Source organism: Nerophis lumbriciformis, linkage group LG31 (genome assembly GCF_033978685.3).
Source record: "Nerophis lumbriciformis linkage group LG31, RoL_Nlum_v2.1, whole genome shotgun sequence".
In the NCBI taxonomy this organism is placed as follows: domain Eukaryota; kingdom Metazoa; phylum Chordata; class Actinopteri; order Syngnathiformes; family Syngnathidae; genus Nerophis; species Nerophis lumbriciformis.
Window position 1 is genome coordinate 29,570,001 of NC_084578.2, and position 6,013 is coordinate 29,576,013.

Sequence of the window (6,013 nt, forward strand, 5' to 3'; positions counted from 1 at the left end):
AACACACTGCATACATTGCATATCACGCGTTTCTATGCTGTAAGGCACTTGCACTGCTTGACGCACACAAAATCATATGTGGTGCAATCATGCCAGGCTTTACGAACTGCAACAAATCTGTATCAAATTCTGACAGTGCATGTACACTATTCATTAGCTATATAGAAAATCCATTCAGTGTGTGAAATATTTTTCAAATTATTTTCAGGATTTCACTTTCTTGTGAATCTTGTTGTGTACTTGATGGGTGTCCCCAATGGCGTTCGAACAATCACGAAAGTGCATTAATAGAATTCTAATAAAAATATTTAACTTCAATCTGATTGAAACCATATCCACATCGGGAAGGGGATCTGACACATTCCCTATCTAAAAGTCGTTCACTTCTCAACTTGCAGCAGAACTCACGGAAATTCCCGACGCTAGTTGTTAAATAGTAAGGCGGAGAATGCCGATATAAGATATCAAACGAGAAAAAGGTGTAGATATCCGTGCGCTGCGGTTTTTGCTTTGTCACTTGATGTTGGTTTCCGACGAGATCAAAGCTAATGTGACCACCCATGCCTATAAATCTGTCAAAACGAACATCTCGCAGTCAATTCATGGACCAAGCAGACTGGAAGCTATGGATATCTATACTTCATGCCAAACGATCACGGAACGACTTGGAGATAGGAAAAGGGTCAGATCCACTTCCCTGATGTGGATATGGTTTTAATCAGATTGATTTAACTTATACTCACCAATAATAGCAGACACTTTCTTGTCATCCAGTTTTGGTTTCTCATGCTTATCCTTAAAAGCATTGGATTTTTTTCCTGTCAAGCTGCTGTTGGCCAGCTCCTCTCTGGCAGAGCGACAGCAGGACGTCGAGCTGATAGTATTGTTGCCTGACGTGATAAGTCGTCCATCTTCATTAGCAGGCCAGGAAGTCCTTTAATAGAAAAAAGTACATTGTGATGCAGACACAATTAAAAAAAAAATACATTAATAACATGAAGCTGGCGATATCCAAACCGCTCGGCTCTAACCCCAGCTATCATAATGTAAGGGTATTTTGATAGGAATCTTGTTCAAGTCAAGGGAAACATGGTAAGGAAGCAATCAAAGATGAAAAATATATATAACCATATATATTAATTCATCCTGACCACGCGAAGATTTAATATTTGTCGGTCAAGTATTAATCAGATATCCAGCTGAGACAAAATATCAAGAAGGAAGGGACGTAACTCTTGCTAATATAAGAGAAACACACAAAAACGGACGGACAGACAGACAAACAAACAAGTACCATATGTCCGCCCCTTATTTAGAGGGGAGGACATCACAACTTAGGATGTTGTATATGCAACAGTTCTGAAATTATTCCAAATCATAAATGGATTTTTATTGGAAAAAAGGGGCATAACTCTGGAAAATATTGTCCGAGACGACTCATTTTCGATAGGCTTCTTGTTACACTAAGATAAATAGATGTAACAAGTTTGGTTTCCGTACATGAAACGATTCTGTAAATATTGCGGTGACGGATGGACAGCCGTACATGACGACAATACCCGTAGGCCAAAGTTAGATGAAAATACAGTAATAAGAAAGTTATTTCATACATCGACATGTAAGCATATTTTCCATCAACCTATGATAATTACAATAACATACTTCTAGAATAAGAAAACCTACCTTCAACAACCCTCAATGCATCTCGAAGGGATTTGTTTTCCTCTCTCAACTGGAGGACTTCCTTCTTCAGGGATTCCATTTCTGTACATGTATCTTTCGGTGAAGTTCTTCCCAGCTGAAAATGTCAAAATAGTAAATCAAATGAAATAATTTGTATTATGATTAATTTGGGCGCTCATATGTTTTCCGGAAGCAATTTGTCCTGGATACGGCCCTGACAGCACCATATAAGTTTTACATGTATAAGCAACCTTGTAGGCACATTAATTTGAATATGCTACATGTACATGTAGCAGTAAGCCATTCACACAGTAGGCACTGTTCATCAGGTATTTGTAGTGTTATTTTCATATAAGTAAAAGTATAAACTTGTGTTTTAAACCAGTTGCCAGGGATGCAATTTTTACGTCCTCGATTTCAAATGAATGCTAGGCACTTGTGATTGTTTGCCTCGAGAGGGTGCTTTGATTAACCAATAAAATCCTATTCTATTCTATTCATGTACTCACAGCAGCAAGTTGGGCCTTCAATTGTGCCCGAGCATCATATCCCACAGCTGTACGGCTTACTTTCCTCTTTTTCTTCTGAAAAATCAAGATTAACAAGAAAACGTGTTCAGTTCTTTTATATGCCATTGAAGTGAAGAAATATGTTTGCAGAAATGATAGATTTTCGAGTACATGCAGAAAGTCTGTCAACACCTCAATTTGTCTTGAATATTATTCTGTCTGAGTTGGTCGAATTGAATCAAAATATTCAATAACTTTAAAGCCTACAATGAAACATGATTTGATTAACTTTTATGATAAAGAAAAACTGACAAGGTACTTCAAAAGTATGGGATTGAATCCTACAAAACCTCACACAGTTGAAACACCACTGAAATAGTGAGTGAGTGAATTAACGTTTAACGTCGCTTTCAACACTATTTCGGTCATATCGCGACAACACCACTGAAATAAAAGTACCTGCTGTCTGTCAGATAGAGTCTCCTCAACACTTTCATCCTTGCTCTCACTGTCTGATGACCAAGACTTTGGCTGTTTGTTTCTCTAGCCTCTGCCATATTCCAAATCACCAGTAAGGGGTACATCCTTGCCATCCTGAGCGGCTTTCAAATATGGCGTCAGTTCACGTGTGTCTTCTGTGTAAAAACAAATATGTGCCACATTAAGCTAAATTAAACTGTACAGTTAGTCATACATTTCAGCAGCAGATTGTTATCACTAAATTACTTTGGTATACCTACAGTTCTGATGATTCAGAAATTCACCTCAGCGAGAAACAAATTTCACCTTACTTTCCCTTATTTACAGGCTTACAGCCATATTAAAAAATTGTCAAGGTTAAGTCTGTACTATCATGACAATCACCTCAGCATTGCAGATTGAAACATTCAGTATACCAGGGCTGCACTGATGAGAAATTACTATCAATCATGGAAGAAAAAAAATTATATTAATTAAATTTAACTTTACATAAACAAAGTCGAAAGTTCAAGGTGTAAAATCAGAAGTACATTAAATATATCTATATTAAATATATCTATATTTATATGTACTTCTGGTAAAACGTATACTTTTTACTGAATTGAATTGAAAAGTTTTCAACTGTTTATTAATTACCACCAAATCTCAGAATTCTTGCCACGTATTTGGTTTGTGACTGCTTCCTTCCTCCTGCTTTGTTGAGTGGCCATGGAACTTGGACTTCTTCATCACTGTCCCAATTTTCTCCATTCATCTTCTCTCGAGAACCGCGTGGTTAATATACTATATTTCGTCTCGATGATCATCCTCCCCTTGCTTCCGTTTGGCGACCTGACTGGGGGCCAAACTCCTTCTCTGTGTGATCACACAAGCCTGACGTTACAAACAATGGAGGGATGATAATAATAATAATAATAATAAAAATAATAAATGAGGCTAGTTTTGCTAGCTCACCATTTCCGCCCGTGCCTCGAAGCTGCTGTTTGGCTCAACGTTAGCCCGCTTGTGACGTCTCGCATCGCGCCTAGAAGACCCTAAACCTAAATGTGATGTTTAAGCCAACAAAGTTACCGTCAATGAACTCCGACGTGACTTGGGCAGCTTAGAAAGAGCGAGTGAAGTCAACATGGACGTTGTGGCCGCCATCACCAACTCAAACTGCCCGCGAAATCTGCTTTGCAACTACGGCAAGCGCGAAGGGGAAAAATAAATAATTTAAAAAAAAAAGTTGATTTGAAACATATTCGCACTTATTAGTGTCGGATATGAGAAACATTGATACAACGCGATTATTACCAACTATACATGAATTTGGTTGTGATTGCAGCCTTAAAACAGTTTTGTTATTTTATAACAAAACGAGAGCAGTTCTATCTATCGTGTTTGGGGGGGGGGGGGGGTTGTAATGTTACGGCGGGAAAAGTAGTAAACTAAATATAACATTGAACCATGCTTTTGAAAATGTATACATTTAAATCCTGGCAAATACTGACTTTTAACAATATAAATTGTTACTTACATGAGTTCGGTAAAGTGTTTTCCTATTGGGCTCCGTGAAGAAACGTGTCTGGGCTTGTCCACAGCTGCATGCAGGTACGTGGGCGGGTCCTGACGTTTTAGGTCTGATTTAAACCTTTGAACTGAGTTTTGCTAAATCAATTTATGTTGGAAGTCCAATAAAATTAATTTTATCACATAAAAAAGTAAGTTACGAAAATATTCACACTTTTTACTTATAGATAACTCAAAAACTCTAAAAATAAAAATAAATTGATTTATTGGAATAAATATACTTTTAAAAATAAAGTCTGCCGAAGTTCTGGGTGTCCGCCTTGAAATGACACCTCACAATTTTAAATGATACAAAATTAACATTTTCATAATTGAGGGAGACATCCTGCATTGTTCAAAAAACAAGCTCAAGTCTGGTGAATCAACTTAATGAGATTAATCAATGCTATGGTGATAGCGCTGCTGCCATTTTATAGAATTTTATTCCATGGAACAATCTATAGAACTTTCAGCAGATAAAGGATAATGTCTATAGAATTTCTGTTAGACATTCTATAGAATGCCCAGTTCTATAGAACAATCTATAGACCTTTCAGCAGATAAAGTAATGTCTATAGAATTTCTGTTAGACATTCTATAGAATGCCCAGTTCTATAGAACAATCTATGGACTTTTCATCAGATAATGTAATGTCTATAGAATTTCTATAGGATATTCTATAGAATTCCCAGCTCTATAGAACAGTGAAAAGACCTTCCAGCACATGAAGCTGATGTCTATAGAATTTCTATAGAATTTTGAATACATATTCTATAGAATCATCAGTTCTAAAGAAATTCCGACGAAATTCTATAGCGTTCTATATATTTCTATAGAGATTCTATAGAACATTTTTTGCAGGGCCTCCTTGTGCAATGTGCCTTTTGGACAGCTGTCAAATCTGAAGTCTTCCCCATGTTTGTGTAGGCTTCAGAACTGGACTGAGAGACCATTTAAAGCCCTTTGCAGGTGTTTTGAGTTAATCAGCTGATTAGTTTGTGGCACCAGGTGTCTTCAAAATTTAACCCTTACACAATATTCTAATTTTGTGACACACGGAATTTTGGATTTTCATATGTTGCCACTTCAAATCATCAAAATTAAATGAAATAAACATTTGAATGCATCAGTCTGTGTGCAATGAATAAATATAATGTACAAGTTACACCTTTTGAATGCAATTACTGAAATAAATCAAGTTTTTCAAAATATTCTAATTTACTGGCTTTTACCTGTATATATATATTTGGCTGTATAATATCATTGAGTTCGGCATACTAAAAAGGTTCTAAATAAATGAATTCACTGTATATCTATACATATATATATACATGCATACATACATACATACATACATACATATACATATGTATACACATACATACATACATATATATATACATGCATACATACATACATACATACATACATATACATATATATACACATACATACATACATACATATATATATATATATATATATATATATATATATATATATATATATATATATATATATATATATATACATACATATATACATATATATATATACACATATATACATATATATATACATATATATATACATACATATATATACATATATATATACATACATATATATACATATATATATATATATATACACATATATACATATATATATATATATATATATACATATATACATATATATATATGTATATATATATATATATATATATATATATATATATATATATATATATACATATATATATATATACACATATATACATATATATA

General features: G+C 34.6%; 1 long non-coding RNA gene across 2 annotated transcripts in view; it reads right to left on the reverse strand.

Moving 5' to 3' along the window:
* Positions 1-4,750, reverse strand: part of LOC133574337 (uncharacterized) — a 5,067-nt gene extending 317 nt beyond the window's left edge. The window contains exons 1-7 of one of the 2 annotated variants that reach the window (XR_009811394.2): positions 4,192-4,750; positions 3,627-3,712; positions 3,309-3,527; positions 2,652-2,827; positions 2,193-2,267; positions 1,684-1,798; positions 744-934 (exon numbers count right to left, since the gene is read on the reverse strand). This is a non-coding gene — a long non-coding RNA (uncharacterized lncRNA). Of the gene's footprint in view, positions 1-743; positions 935-1,683; positions 1,799-2,192; positions 2,268-2,651; positions 2,828-3,308; positions 3,528-3,626; positions 4,125-4,191 lie in introns of those variants that run through there. The other variant, XR_009811393.2, reaches the window with a different exon arrangement.
* Between the last annotated feature and the right edge of the window lie 1,263 nt (positions 4,751-6,013).